The 17056-nt window shown below is 37.0% G+C and overlaps 1 long non-coding RNA gene across 1 annotated transcript in view; it reads right to left on the reverse strand.

The window, feature by feature from the left end:
- Window positions 1-624: 624 nt before the first annotated feature.
- Window positions 625-17056, reverse strand: part of LOC127420423 (uncharacterized) — a 29048-nt gene continuing 12616 nt past the window's right edge. Inside the window, exon 3 of the long non-coding RNA XR_007893814.1 lies at window positions 625-5286. This is a non-coding gene — a long non-coding RNA (uncharacterized LOC127420423). The remainder of the gene's footprint in view (window positions 5287-17056) is intronic.

Genomic DNA, 17056 nt, shown 5'->3' on the forward strand with positions numbered 1-17056 from the left:
ATCTTGTAAAAGTTCATAGATCAACTGAAGTGCCTTTTGGACAGCGTTCATGCATGTTGGGTTGTGTGTGTATGTCTGTGTGTGTGTAGCAGCCGCGAAACGGGGCCGAATGGGCCACGATAAGCTGAAATGGGCCAATGCGTTATGCAGAACGGGCCACAAAATGGCGCCGCGATATGCCGAAGGGGGCAGCGATATTCAGAAAAGGACAGCTTTTTTATACTTTGCCATAAAAGAGAGATATAAGAAATTATATTTAAAATTTCTCAGACCATGTCCTGCAGTCTTTAACACAGCCTTACAGACCATGATGCTGAAACATAAAATCTTGAACAGAACATACATTAGGACATTTGTTGTTGTTGTTGTTGTTGTTGTTTGCTTGTTCTATTCAGGGGGGCTGGTTAACTTTAGCAAGTTAGCCCCTGCTGGTGTGTGATATAACTAAACCTTTGTTCAGGCAAAACATCTTTTTTTTTTTTTTTTATAATACATATATATATATATGCCATTATAAAATGGGCTGTGTATTCTGACATTTGTTTTTGTGAGCAACATACAGTATAAATCAACAAAAAAATCATGATATTCTAGTAAATGTTTCTTCTATCTTTTCTTCTATCTATTCTTCTATCACGAACTCAGAATACCATGCTGCATTACAGTGTAAACAATATGGCGGCTAGCGTAGCCAGCAAGCACATTTGTGAACACATCTTATCGATAATAATCAATCATTATAAACATCTAAAAACCACATTATATGTTTGATAATATACAGTACTGTGCAAAAGTTTTAGGCACTTGTGAAAAATGTTGCATAGTGAAGATGTCTTCAAAAATAATGAAATAAATAGTTTTCATTTATCGCTTAATGTCATACAAAGTCCAGCAAACATAAAAAAGCTAAATCAATATTCGGTGTGACCACCTTTGCCTTTAAAACAGCACCAATTCTCCTAGGTACACCTGGATACAGTTTTTCTTGGTTGCTGGCAGATAGGATGTTCCAAGCTTCTTGGAGAATTCGCCACAGTTCTTCTATCTATTTAGGCTGTCTCAATTGCTTCTGTCTCTATATGTAATCTCAGACAGACACGATGTTCAGTGGGGGGCTTTGTGGGGGCAATGGCATCTGTTGCAGGGCTCTCTGTTCTTCTATTCTAATCTTTTCTATTTGCAAAAGTAATGTTTGGGAGTCTAAAATGTATATTTCCTATTGACACACTAAAGCTGAAGATATAAATAACCATCTTAAGACAAATGCTTTTGTGAAACATCTTATGTGCCTAAGACTTTTGCACAGTACTGTATAATCTGACCTTCAGTGCACATGCTGTGATATAATCTGTCCTCAATTGCATCTGCTGTGAAGTGTAAGATAAGATTTGTAAAAAAAAAATGTACAGCGCACCTTAAATAACTCACGCTGGGGGATCTGTCAGTACAGGAGAAACTCACGTGCGAAAAGGTTAAAAGTGTGAAATAGAATTGTATTTTCCCTGTTTGCTGCCTGGTGCCTATAAGATAGCAGCTTCCAGGTCGCATATTTTCGGGGGGCTGTATGTGTCAGCCGAGGAACTGCCATTGACATGAATAAAGAATAGCTTTTCCCAGGTATATTAGAGCTCCCTGGCTTCAGTATGGTGGCAGTCCTGGTATTTGCTTGCATTTGCTTGCAGTTTGTTTTGTTTGATAAGTTGCTATTTGGTATTATAGGAATGTGGAAAATATATTGAACCTGGTGTGCTTTGAGTTCAGAAAGCTTGTTATAAGTGAACCATATGGACAGACTAAAGACCCCGGAAACCAACCAAGTCTCATCCAGAGGCTGACGGAAACTAACAACAAGTAGGATATTTCTGTTTTTTGCACCATTTCAGCTTTCGTTTCTCTTCCACATCATCTCAGCTACGCAGGACACACTCCCCAGCCGGCCATTAGACTGCTGATGCTGCACACCATGTAACATTTACAATAGGTAAACACTGACTCGCCCACTAGTCAACTACTTTTCTGGATGACAAGTAAAACAAGTAGTTGTTCAAGACTTATTGTCTGTTAGCACATTTTTAAAGATCAGAATACACACATACACAAGATAGAGAAGTGATAGATAAAGAGGCAAACTCTGGGTTCAAAGACAGGGCCGTCCCAAGCAAAGGGTGGGGCCCATGGCGACATCGAATGCAGGGGTTGCACAACCCTAAGGACGGCCCTGTTCAAAGACCAAAAGTCCTAGAGGGGTCCAGGGCAAACATCCAGTGTTTTTTCCCTTTTTACATTAAATGCGTTCCTGTAGCTCAACTGCTAGAACATCACACTATCAACACCAAGTCATGGGTTCGATTTTTAAGGATTTTAAGTAGAAATATAATAAATAAATATATACAGATTAGTGGTCGACTGATATGGGTTTTTTAATGGCCGATGTCGATATCCACAGAGCAGGGTGGCCAATAGAGTGCAGATATATAACACAGTTTAATATAGTAAATAACATAAACATAATATTTCTAAAAATAAATAAATAATAAACTCTTATTTAGCACTATATTTACTCAATTTCACAGAAAACATTAACTTTATAAAAAATAATCTAAAAAATAATATTGTATTTTAAATGGTAGATAGCAGTTTCTTCTGATTTCTGTTTAGTCATATAATTTTAGTCATTTATTTGCACATGAAGAAATTGTTAATACGTATATTAGGAAGAAGGACATAACAGTACACACAGTAGTCCAGCAACCATGGATGGCATGTCCATGTTTGCAATTGCATTTTCTCAAAAAATACAGAATCAAACCAACTGTGCATTCAGTACATAGTGAATAAGACATTTACTTATCCAACATTATCCTACTTTCTGTGATGCTTAGCGCAAAATGTGGTCGCTACTTCCATTATCAAGTAAACAGTTGTTGTTGAGGTGTATGTCCATTCATTATTTCGTTACAGTGTTGGGATTTTGAGGAGATTGTGTATAATTTCACAAGGACATACATCATTCACTATATCAGTGTGTTACTGAATGATAATGAACTGCAATAAAGTTATAAAGACAAAGAAAGCGTGAACAAACCGGCACGCTGTTTCTCCCAGATGCAGTTGAGATTTAATCGAAGCACAAATGCAACACTTCAAGCAAAATGATCTGTTGTTTTAGTGGAGTACCTGTGTTAGTTAGACAGACACACTGAGGAAGAGCTGTGAAGTTCTCATCCTTGGGTATGTAATCGCTTTTTCAAGTTTTTCAAGTGCTTTTTTTTAAGTGTAATCTGAGGTAAAGAAGCACCATTTATGATACCTGTGTTGTCAGATTTTACTGCTGATTTGAAATATGTACTTTGATCATAATCTTGACCAACCATTTTGGAGATTTTGGTCTTTCTCCATTCAAGCAGATAGGAGCTGCACTGTCATGACTGGAAATAGTCTCTCGAGAGCGTTCTAAACATGGCCGACAGTGGACTGACTTGCTAGAAAGACTTTGGTTGCACTCATGTGGATCCAGTGCGAGCCTCAATCTCCTGACAGTTTAAACGGCCTGGATCGCCTGCTTGGATTGCTGTCATGATTTGTGCATCAGAGGAACTTTTGATCCTGAAGTTTTGAGTCTGGCTGATAGAATACACACTTCAGAGGAAGATATTAGATGAGTGCCCGACAGGAAGAAAACGCTGGATTTTCGTGAGGTTCGTGAATTACATCTGTTTAAACGAGATATGCGCATATTTGCAGATGGTATATGATATTAGTTTGATTGATATTTGCCTTTTTATCATTAGACAAGACAATTAAAAGTTACAGGGAACTGTTGAACAGAGAGAGGGAGAATGAAACAGGCGAGCCTTTAGCATTTTGAGCTCAAATGCGTCTGCTGTGGCTCTGATATGCGGACTGTTTAAATGAGACTGTGTTGCACACCGGTCTATTATTGTAGTAACACGATGGCACATAACAACAAAAGAACGGTGACTGCTCGTTTACATGTCTCAGTCACTTCACATGCAAGCAGCAAATTCTCGATGCCCTCAAGAAATAAATCGGCCAAAGGGGAAAATTTATCGGCTGATGCTGATAATTAAACAAGTCAGTTTATCGGCCTCTGCGATATATCAGTCAACCACTAATACAGATATTTCAGCCAACTTTGAGATATTTTATTATCAACAATATTAAGCAGAGGAGCAGGAATAAACGTAATAAATGCGCACAACAATCAAACAGCAAACTCTTAAAGACTAATCAAATTTGACCCTATTTACTTTCTAAATAAGTGTCCATGGTCTTATTGTGCGCAATTCATCAGTGAATGTTACTCTAAAGAAAAAAGTTCAATCTTTTATTTAAATTTAAACTTTCTCCACATCTGAAACGACTTTCCGTTTCTACTGATATCACCAAAGCAGTGTGAAGGGAAAAATAATATTAACCAATGATATCATAGCGTAATGCTTGAAAACCCCAATGTTAAAAAGTCCCCGCCCAACATTATTTCCAGCTGAATAGTCAGTTTCATGCACAAACCACTTCAGCAGTTTATGAACTTCAGGATGAGCTTTTATTGATCACACTTGTGCATTAAGAATCACGACAAGTGTATAAGGAAAAGAGAGAGAGAGAGAGAGAGAGAGAGAGAGAGAGAGAGAGAGAGAGAGAAAAGGAATGACTGTTTTACTTGTTCAACAGCTTGACATGTACCTCCCCCCCACATTCCCTAACGCCATCCAGCTTGGCTCATCTCCCTTGCTTACACTCAGCCGAGAGACAAGAAATCAATGGACAGCCGTAAAGAGCCCCGAGCCCACTTTCCAATGATAGTGATTTGGGTTGAATACATAATCAAGAATTATAGCTCATAAATAATAAATGGCTTGACATACATAATACTCACCTGGGTTTTAACAATGCACAATGAGTGTTTAATCATGATATTAATGCTTTAAAGAAAATGCATTCAAGAGCTGGCATAAGAATACAGCCGGTCCTGAGTTGAATTCAAGGCAAGAGTGCATCAGAACTTAGATCCACATAAAAAGCGAAAAATGTGGGGTGCCGAATGGTGGGGGTGTACGGTTGTACTGGTTCAAACAGCTCGCTCTCTTTGTCACAGCTCTACGGGGTGATCAATGCACAGCTACAGCTGGTTGAAGGGGACCAAATCCATAAAACAGTTGATTTGGTTCCATTTTACCAGCTTTAGCAAAGCATTTTAGGATGAGACCTCTACGTGTGCCAGAATTCCAAACTCAGGCCAGGAGAAGGACACATGATCAGAATCTGCAGAAGAAAACAGAAAAAGTAAGTTGAGAGGGAGGTGTTTTTATTTTTATTTAAAGGTGAACTGTGTCATTTTCTATTACATTTAATGTGCAAAGGCAACTTTAAATTTACCGTTCGAACTTGGAATTTTTCGGAAATGTATAAATTTTGATTTCCAGACCTGAAAAAGTCCTGGACATTTATAAAATGATAAAAACTAATTTCTATTGTGAATACACATTTCTCTAGTTATGTTCAGCTTTAAAATATTTCATTGGCTAGAAATTATTGCCTTCCCAGTATTCAGTATCCAGTTTTTACACTGACTGGAAAAGTATTTTCTTTCTTTTTTTTTCTTTCTTTTTTTATTTTTTTTTATTTTTATTTTTTTATTTTTTTGCTATATTGACTTAACAATGGACATTAGTTGGTGGTGGGACTATGGGCTTGTCCAACCAGTAGCAGAGGGGCGAGTATTTTGGAAACCTATTAAGAAAACAGTCTTTTTTTTTTTTTTTTTTTTTTTTGACACTATTGGTGCAGAAATTACACACTTCACCTTTAAATATGTCTGTCAAGCAGAACTACTGATGTTAACAAATAGCAGAAAAACTTTATTACTCCACAGCACAGAAGCAGTTTAGAGACTTTAGGCAAATAGATTAAAGCTTGTGCCAGTGTAGACAACATATGCAAACAAGAAATAAGTTGTTTATGAATATAGAATGAAGATGGACACTTCATTGCTCATAAAGGGAAGTGGACGGAAGGAACAAAAGGAGTTGGAGAGGAAAATAGGAGTGAGCACTGCGGTAATTGACGACAAAAGAACGTGTAAATGATGGCTGCAGACAAACTGGAGAAATTAATTTATCACAGGCCTGCCAATATGGCTAATGAAGCCAGAAGACAACACACTGCTAGAATTAACTCCCATTGACCCCTTTCACATTTCTTTCCTCTCTGCTTTTGTCTATTTTTATGTCTCATTCTCCCCTGTTGCCTTTTAAACTCTCTCTCTCTCTCTCTCTCTCTCTCTCTCTCTCTCTCTCTCTCTCTCTCTCTCTGTCTGTTTCTTTTACTTTTATTTTGTCTAAAGTCTGTGCTTTTACAAGGCAAGGCTTTGTAGTTTAGGCGAACTCATTGTATTCAGTTCTTTATGTGTGCCCTTCAGGCTCCTCTCTTGGATTTCTCTTAAATTAACATGAATGAATCATTTTGCCATTTGGAAAGTTGGCTACCATTCTTCCTGGAATCCCTGAAGAGAAAAGCATGTATTCATAGTGTGTGTTTGATCTGGCTCAAGGCAGCAGTGGGATTATATTTGTCTGATGGGCTGTTTGTTAAATCTTTCCTGCATCCACTTCGTTTTTGCTGTATACCTCACAGCAACCTACATCCTCAATGCAGTATCCCCCCTCCCTTCTCTCATTTGCTTTTCCTCCACTTCTCTGCAATTCATATTTGAGGACAAGTGACTTATATAAGGTCAGGATAGTAACAAATTCACACTCAAATTTTAGATGCTTAATATTTCTCTAAACATACACATCATATCTGAATTTTTTCAACTTTTTACTGATATTTGATTGCTGCAAATGGAGGTTGATTTTTTCAGTAATTTCGACCAAACAGCCAATGTTGCCAAGTAGATTCAAAGTGATTAATGCAAGTCTAAAAATACAGTAAAAATAGTTTTTGAGTGATTATGCAAACCAATTGTTGAATCAGAGTTATGAATGAATTGAAACAGGCAGTTTGAACAGGCAGACTTTCTCACAAATGAAAAGGTTAAAAATTGAAATAATGTTAATGAAAACCAACTAGAACAGTAGCAACAGAAATGCTAAAACATTTCTGTTTTAATGCTCTCATACTCTCAAATCATGAGACAATTAATGGCCAAATATAAAATGCATTAAAATCATTGTGATATATAATATGTTACTTAATGTTATATTGCAAGTAAAACCAGTGGGAATATATCATGAATATTTGATATTTCTGCCTTCCATATGCCAATGCAGTTTAAAACTTGAGCATTTAAAACATGTTCATTGTGGTCATGTGACTCGTTCTCGGATTTAAAAATAAATGCAGATGAAAGGACAAAAACAACATCTGTACATGACATTGTTGGTGCCTCCAAACAGCCAACCTGGATTCCACCTGTAGTGTATGTGTGTTTGGGGAAACATTAGTACAATACATAATTTATTGTCACAGATCAATTTAGAGAGAGAGAGAGAAAAAAAAGGCAGCAGTGGTTTTGGAGTCATGCCATACAAGTGTAGTGCACAGTAGACATTTACCTGTCTGTCTATGAATGTCCTGTCATAAAAGCACCAAAAGTCCATGAATAAAAGAAAAAAAGCAACTTTTTTTTTTTTTTTTTTTTAGCGCTTAATAAAGCAAGTAAAGAGAGGAGGAAGACAAGGTCAAGAAGACAGGAAGTAGAATACAAATAAGGGCAGTGTGAATACAGGGCCCCATTGCAGAATACTGTATATTCTTTAACTCTCTTTTTGGGACCGTTGCTTTTCTGTGTAAATATATCACATTAATAAGATAAACCATAAAACCTCCTCTTTCAGTATAAATATAAATGCTAATACATAGGATCTTAGTACCAGTAATAAGTGTGTACCAGTACTCTACATATTAACTGGTAAATGCAATCTATGTCCACTGTGTTTAACTCAGATTTGGCTGTGAATCAGCGCACACATAGAGGACACAGGGTGTGTGACGGAGTGTTGAGTAAAGACTTGTTTCACAGCTTTTAATACCATTATGACATTACAGTGAGAATCCCAAAGTTTACAGATACCCCTAAATAAATTAGAGCACTAACATCTTACAATGTTTCAGTTTAGTTGCAATGAATAAGCTTGTTGAACCTTTCCTTGGTCTTGCGGGTCATTTTGACCCGTTTTTAAAATGGTTCTTAATAGGTCCGAATGTTCTCCAAGGCCAAGGAAGGGTTAAAAAATGCAGGAAAAAAATAAATAATAATACAGTATGTGTAACATTCTTTTAATTTGAATTAATATATTCAAATTAATAATATAATAAGAGTTTACATGTGTTGTGTGTCCTCTGGACAGAATAAAGACACTACATGCCCAGGTCTGTGTTCGTTGGTCTGTGCATGTTTAGGTTTAATGTTTGTGCAGACTGCTAAAACCATCCAGCGCTTTATCTATTCAAAATTACATTTCAGTAAAAAAAAAAAAAAAAAGAAAACCTTCTATCTTTCCCTCTTTTTAACCATCCTTTTTTTCTCTCTGCCTCTCTTCCTGTCTCTTTATCTGAACAAAAGTGCTCATAGTGTTTCTCAGTTGCCCGTGTAAGGGCGCTTTCACACTAGCACTTTTGGTGCGCACCCAGGGTCGAATGACGTCAAAGTTTGGTCCATTTGTATAATTTGAATGTTGTTTTCCGAACTCGGGTGCGCGCCCATGAACCGCACCCGGGTCCGCTTGAAAAGGTGGTCTGGGGTGCGGTTCATGTGAACTCTGGTACGGTTCGCTGCTAACATGAATGCAATCATACCAAATCGCCACCTTCAGAGAGCAACTCACATTCTTCACATCTCTTGAAACGCATCAGAGGCGCGCGGCAGACAAACGTTAATATTTATCACGTCATTGCACATTCAATGCATCAACACAAGTGTTGTTCTGTGCATGGCAAGTTTTCGTGGTAAATCCAAAGAGACAAACTTTAATACTTCACTTAACACAGTGGCATCTTCTCGAGTTGTTACCTAGTTATAGTAGTAAACAGCTGCCGCTTGTACTCATGTTGATGACATAATCGGACCGCTGATCGGACCAAAATATTATGATGTGCACACAGACCAGTGCGGCCAGCAAGATGGGGAGGAAACAAACTCGTTCGGTTGAAACAATCAAACCAAGTTTGAAAGGACCCTAAGTGAAACTCCCTGCCCCAACAGGAGCCCAATGGTTAAAGTGCGACAACTGCATGACCATGTCTATACCACTGCATAACTTCCTGTTAGAGTCCCTCAGCTGTTTTTCTTCCTGGCCTCTGAAGCAATATTAAGCTGGGGTTGATAACAGTGACAGAGATTTAAGAGGAGTTTTCAAAGATAAGACTAAAAAAGCTCATTCATGAAGGTTTCCCTATCATGATTCAGAAAGGCACATCGAAGCAGGCGGAAATGGATTTGGCTGCCAAAAAAAAGAAGAAAAAAAAAAGAAAAAGAGAGATGAAAAAGGTTTGAAAAAAAAAATCATTTGAGGTTTGCTGTGCTGTAAACCTTGTAAACTTCATGAGGCTTTACTTCGGTAGTTAACATTACATGTTAATACGACAAGCCATGACAGCAGTACCCTTTAGTTTTGCAAATTACACATAACCTCAGATTGAGTGACATCATTGAATAATTGCACTTTTAAACATTCATTTGTCATGTTGCGGGACTGTTTAAAGGAATAGTTCACCAATGTTTATCTTTAACACCCATTTTTATTTACTCACCCTCATGTCTTTCCAAACTCGTTTGACTTTCTTTATTTTGTGAAACACAATAGGAGATGTTAGGCAGTATAACAGCATCAGTCACCATTCACTTTCATTGCATCTTTTTTCCCATACAATGAAAGTTTTGTGTTCCACAGAAGAAATACAGTTTTGGACCAACACTAGGGTGAGTAAATGATGACAAATGTTTCATTTTGGGGTAAATTAATCCTTTACTTGAACTGAAAAAAAAAAAATGAAAAAAAAAAAATGGGGAAAACTTAAAAGAAATAGTGACCAGTCGCAGCAACTAAATTATACACTTTCCCTTATATATTCATATACATTTTAACCTAAAATCATCTGTTCACATCCATGTTAGTAGTTAACTAGCCACTTCAAAGAGTCTCTGGATTTTGTGTTAAGTGAGCTATTTAGTGTGTAGCAGACCTGACACCATCAGATGCACATGCTGTAGATGCCACAACACAGAGCCTCTGTGGACACTTTAATTAGCTGCCCGGCTAATAGAGTTAATTCACTTTGCAGGAGTGCATTGAACTGTGCATCTGCTATAAACTTTAAAAAGAGCGTTTAGCAGTTTTTGTTTATTTATTTTCTCCTTAGCATACGTACATCATGTCTCAAAATGTAGTCTCGGCATAAAAGAACTGAATCATGCTAGCGTACCTCGCAACCCCAGATTTGGCGATTTGGAACCGGCTTTGCACTTCAGCCTGGGGCTAGAGTTTTGGAAGTGCCCTCAGATAAGGCAGAGGATGCGGGAAGAGGTGCTGAGTGTGCTGCAGTGTGTTTGCAGTGCTGGCTCCTCTCCTCCCCTCTGCATTCGGACGTGAGCACTGGCTTAGGCCCTTACTCAGCACTATTCTTCCCATGATTGGCTGATCTGAGCAGCAGACCGCTACAATAATGGTAAACTTTACGTTTGGCCTTTTAACTGTCCTCTGTCAGAACAAAGTGTCCGAATTCTAGTTGATTTGCCTTTCATTCAAACTTGTTTTTGGGTTGCGGAGCTGCGGTTTAGTTTTATGTCATATTTTGTGGATTATGGGACTTCTTATTTTACCTAATTAAACATTGTTTTGGGTGCTCTGAGATTACTGGCATCTTTGTTTAGCAAATCTTTAATTATTTTTTTTTTAGAATGGTATAATCCCCAAAGCGGTTTTGTTTCTTAACCTTTTAATCTAACTGTAACACCTTTTAAGGAAATCGATAGCAATTTAGATTATTTATTTATTTAATTAATCCCTTCCTACCTCCCTTTTCTTTTTTTCTTTCTACGTCTTATCAGTGGCAATCACCTAGATCATTTGCTTCTTCTATGTTACAGTAAGAGGGTCTAAATTGTGATTGCTTGGAAACGCATCTACTCTAATTTGCACTGTTACATGATATTTACTCTTGTATCACAATGTCTATCCATTTTTCACCAAGATGAGCCATGAATGTGAAATGGAGCAGTGTTCAAATCTTTAAAGCTGCAGCAAAGGTAAGAGGGCCTCTGAAACATGTTTGCACGCTGACTGTTATGGGAGATTGCCACTACCTGTGTCAAAAATGAAATTTTACATTAAGGGGCAATAATTTTTTAACCTTTATGAGGACATATTTTTTTCTAACCATTTAAAACATAAACTGTGTCTCACACGTTTATATAAAAAAGTCAATTTAGTCAATTTTTTTAATACACATTTTCAAGATTGAGAATTTACCCTGAGAATTAAATACAAATAAACTCGTATTTTATGCCATAATATTTATAACTAGGACTATAATAGTATATTAAGAACTGTATCAGATGTTACAAATAAAAAAGCAAAAAAAAAATTAAGAATTCATTATGGTCATTTTTGCCCACCTAAATTTCTGACGCTGGCTACACCCCATAGCCACTGCACACTAACAAACATGCACGCCAAGGAAAGAAACTGATGGATCTTCTTCTGCCCTGATGACCTTGATCATAGCTTAGAGGTTGGACTTAAAACTGACACACAACAGGCAAATGTCTTTCGCTTTCAATTGATGATATTCATGATGCCATAAATAAATATAAGAGTCTAAGAACTACATGACATGTTCAGGTGTCCTCCCACTTTTTTCTGCTTTTTCTCTCTCTTCCCTCCCTTATTACTCTCTCCTTGTTCTCTTCCACCCACCTCCTACACTTTATTATTATCAGTTATTTATATATTCATTACAATCAGTGGAAACTGCACAAGAGCTGTACAGTAGATACACACATTCACTCAAGATAAAAATCCACCACAGTGAAAGACAGAAAAATAAAGAAGAGAGGAAAAGATAAAGACAGAGCAGTTGAAGTGTAAAAGTGATCTGGCTGAACAATTTGTTCTGTAGCACAGTTGTGTAGTCCCAACAGCCTCTCTCTGTTTCTGTTTCTGTGTATGTGTGTGTGTGTGTGTGTGTCCAATCAGACCCTTCTCTGAAAATATGATCACCCAGCACAAATTATGAACTGAAATATGAACTATATTTGCTGTTCAGGACAGCGATTATAAGGAAACATATAAACAAATATTGTGAATACTCTTGTTTTCCCTCAGTGGTTGTGTTGTAAATGTAACAAATTACAGCACAATTAAACTTCTCTTAAAGTTATCTTATGCATTTGGATATACAGTATCTGTTTTAACTGACACCCCATCAGCTCTCCCTTACGTCACACACGTAAGTATATGTCACCGTACAAAAAGTACACACACTATCATGGATGTATAAAGTAACCCTTATACAATGGCATCTAGATTCAGCTCAATGCCTTTGCACACCAATCACCCACATTTCTATTTTTTTACACTACCAGTCAAAAGTTTGGACACTGAATTTATGATTCTCATGATCCTAATAAGATTTTATCCATAGGCTTGTACTAAAATGTTTAAAAAGGAAAGGTAGATACCTCATGAAGTTTGTTGAGAGAATGTCTCTATGCAAATAATTACTACTTTGAAGAATCTAAAGTAAAAGATTTTATATATATATATATATATATATATATATATATATATATATATATATATATATATATATATATATATGGTTTTAATTTGTTTACATTTAATTTGTTAGTCTGCATTCAGATACTCTTTAGACATAATCTAAATTTTGACTGGTATTGTATTTAAAGAGGATTTTGTGTATTCAGTTCACTACAGTCAATTCTGCTGTGTGTACCTATTAGTACTTTTATTATAAATGCAATGTGGTCTGTGTAATCACAGCAGTAGTGATTATGCGAAACTCTACTATGCCTGTGATGAATATACCGATCAGCACTGAGATTTTTATCTTCAACACGTTTGAAGAGCAGAAAAATTTGCACAATCATCCTATTCTATCGCTCTTCTATCTCTCTTTCTTTTCCTCGTCTCTTTCGTTATCCAATTGCCCCTTTCTCTTCCCTGATGTCCTTTCTTATTGCCCTGCATTCTATCACTCAATCTCCCCATTTCTCTTTTTCTCTCTCTCTGTAATGTTCTCAGCACTTGGCTAACACCCTGTGTAGCGATGCTGGAATGTTAACTAGGCTCTCCCTGACTCTGCACTCTGAAATATATGTGCATTTAAAAGGCTGTGTGATCAGGGATGCTCACAGTGGGTAATGTGTGCGTTTATATGTGTGAGTACAGCTCTACTTACCTGTACAGCTATTCTGAAACTCTGTCTACTACTGCTCCAAATTACTACTTTACTGTACTACTGTAAACTACTAACAAAACATAAATAAATAAATAAATACCCACCACAGCTGACCCTTAATAAATGTCCATGGTAACCATAGATTCCTCCAAAATACCAGTAAATAAATTTATTTCTACATTAAAGTTATTTCATTAAACAAAATGTTCTCACAGTGAAATCAGAAACAATAGGTTGACTTTTCTTTAGTTAAAATCAGTCTGTGCTTACCGAAATATGAAACACTGCCCCCGGTGGCCAAAGCGGTAAGTGTTGTTGGGTGTATGGGTGCGTGTGAACTTGATTTGACGTGTGTAATGTCCATGTAGTGGCGCTGAAAGTGAGTTGTTTTCTGGTGTACAGGTTGTAATACAGTGAAGAGGAATGCATATTTTATAAACTGTACTTACCAACCCAAACCCAAAACCTAACCATTAATGGAGTAAAAATGTTATGTTAGTGGAAAAAATTTAACCTGAACTGCGCTCCTCACTGATTATGCGAACACGATTACTTCCTGGTCTCAACACGGGATCTGAAAGCAGGTCTCCCACGCTGCTGAGACAGTGTGCTTTCTGTTGCGCTGCAAGGGAAAGTAAACACACTTGAATCGATGCAAAAATGTCTGATGGGAGATGGCGCTTGTCAGTGAGTCGGCATAATGTGTCCGATCCTAGGGTAATGGAACACTCTAGCATTTCATTTAAGCCATTTAAGAGGTTAACATGTTTAAATTGACTGTACAACTATTCGTTGATATAAATTATACAATTATCTGAGCCATGTTTTTCTCGCACAAAAACAAAAAAGTTTTTGAATGAAAACATAAATTTTTCAGCTGACAGCATAAAACTTGAACTGATGAATTTACACTAAAAACAATGATAAAAGCAAATAAAAAATAAAAAAAATAGATTTCACCCTAATTTATATAGTGATGAACAGCAGAATTGAAATATTTTACTTTTAAAAGAAGACTTAAAATGCATTCCATTTGGGCTTCTGTGCAAGGAAGCCTTTTTTTGATAGGAAGTTCATTTACATGAACTGTCCTAACAAACCAATTGGCTACAATGAATTTGACTTCCAATTTGTACATGTGAGAAGACAGTTTAAGCATGTGTGTTTGATTATTGGAAAAGCTACACTATTTTAAAAACCGCTGAACTACTGTCAGGTTACTGAAAAATGTAGTTCAGTTAGTAGCATCACTACTTTTTAACATTGTGTTAGTCACCACTTTCATTATAAAAAGAAAATAAACAAAATGCCAAAGTTTCTGAATGCTTCTTAGACTGTTTAAAGTAAATTACATATTCATTTATTAGGATTTCACAGTAGTAACAATGCTAGTTTGGCATAAACTATAGTTATTGTTGCACATTTTAAGGGGAGGTTACACACCGTACTATAATATATTATGCATGTATATTGTACATGTACAAATGTTCACGCATACCCACACACACTCAATTTTTTTTCTACCCATCATTTAATTTTTTCCCCCTAGGTTTTTTATTCTGCCAGTAAATATTGCCTTTGTTCCTGCTGGTAGTTCTAACAATACAGACTGTGTTTTTTATGGCGGCCAGTATTGCTGAATGTGCGATGGGCTCTCAGGTAGTGAATTTGACTCAGGAGGCGCCAGTGCCCTGGGAGAAATGAGATAGACCACTGCAGGGGATTTTTATCATTCTCACACACCCACAGCTCACCAGTGCTACACTGTCCAGGACTGTGTTTTGTATTAATATGCCAATGACATACTTATTAATATGTAGTAACAGTGTAGTTAGTGTTTGTAATGAGTTTGCTGAATTTGCAGTGGCTGTTTAATTTTATTTCAATTAAGAAGAAGATGCCCCAGGCTGAGGGTTAGCTACAATATAGCATGCAATCTGCAGCAGTGAAAGACTCCTGTTTCCTATCAGGAGAGAGAGAAGAAAAATAAGGAAAATAATATTTTAATTGTGGCTGACAGAATGAAGCCTGTTTCGGCGCGCCCTTGTTCTTTTAATTACTTCCTTCTGGTTTACAGCTCCAGCAAATTTTAATTATCCTACATGCACATTTTTGGGAAGAACATCCATTTGGTGGTGGAGTGTTTAGGAACAGCTGGACTTAACTGCACTTTGTAGAATACAGCTGAATGTTCATTCAGCACACTTTTTAGTGTCGTACACGCATCTTGGGACAATTTGGCTGCCATTGCTGGTGTTATGACATGTTAAGCTCAGACAACTGCTCTTAGATTTATTGTGATGTCATAATACAACACTTTGTTCACCTAATGACAAGATTAAATTTGAATGATTTGAACTTATTTTAGTTTGGAGCTGTGGAATAGTGGTTAGCACACATTCATTTGTGCTGCTTATATGTGTGACAGTTCATGTCATTAGCTGATCCATTTCCCTCCACTTCTCCACATAGTTCCTGTCCTCTCTCTAGTGTCTCTATACATAAAGAGGCCAAAAGTATTCATTTAGCCTTTTGGGACGTTTAATTTCTGTTTGTTCTTATATTTTATATGATTTTCTCTTTTTTAAGGATTTTGTAATCTGTATTGAAAAGGCGTATTGAGATTGAAAAAGCAGAAAAAAAGTGGGAGAACACCTGAACATGTCATGTTGTATAACGGTCATAATTTAGCTTTTTGCAATGTTATTTCCAAAGGATTTTGTAATCTATACCGATATGTGTACTGGGTATATCCTGATCATTGTGAAAGAAAGTTTGTTTAGTGTGCATAGGACAAGGATGTCTTGGGGCAATTTTGCTGCCATTGTTGGTGTTTTAAGCTCTTATAACCTTGGTGTGATGGGAAAAATGTATTATGATGTCATAAGGCTGACTTCTCACAGAGGAAATGCCCTCTGCTAAGCTAAAATAAAAAAATACAACCCATAATAATATGCCCATCTGTAATATCTCCAGTCCACTATAATTATAAACATAGGACATCACTGCATCTCTCTCTCTCTCTCTCTCTCTCTCTCTCTCTCTCTCTCTCTCTCTCTCTTTCTCTTTGCTTTTCTGCAGCAAGAGCATGTTCTAGATAAATCTGACTGTTATTGGGGTTTAAATGCTAGCAGATGTCACTTTAATTGACTGAAACAAATTACAGACACATTTATCCTAGGTTCGAGTGTTTTGTGCAAGTGGCACAGCAGTAAGCTTGTGTATTTAAGGGAATTTTTGTGGTTCGTGGAGACGCAACAATCTGTGTACGCTGACATAGGCCTGTATTTCCCAATGTGAATTAATTACAATACTACAAATGGTAAATTCATGCCAGTTTCTCAACTTTTACATCAACCAATCACATACGCTTCACGAACATGTTCAGTACCCAGGAGTGTCACTTTCTTCCGTATTACCCATCAGGGCTTTCAACATTAATGTCATGGTTATGTTAACACTGTGGGTTGGTGTTACACCATGGGGTTGAATTGGGATAGCTGGGTGGGGGGGTTTCACACATGTGTTCCCACCATCTGAACTGCTTGAAGCGGGCAGTGGAGCAAGGCAGAGCGCATGTGCGCTGAAAACAGTGCTGCTCTAGGCAAAT

This window comes from Myxocyprinus asiaticus, chromosome 29 (genome assembly GCF_019703515.2).
Source record: "Myxocyprinus asiaticus isolate MX2 ecotype Aquarium Trade chromosome 29, UBuf_Myxa_2, whole genome shotgun sequence".
NCBI lineage: Eukaryota > Metazoa > Chordata > Actinopteri > Cypriniformes > Catostomidae > Myxocyprinus > Myxocyprinus asiaticus.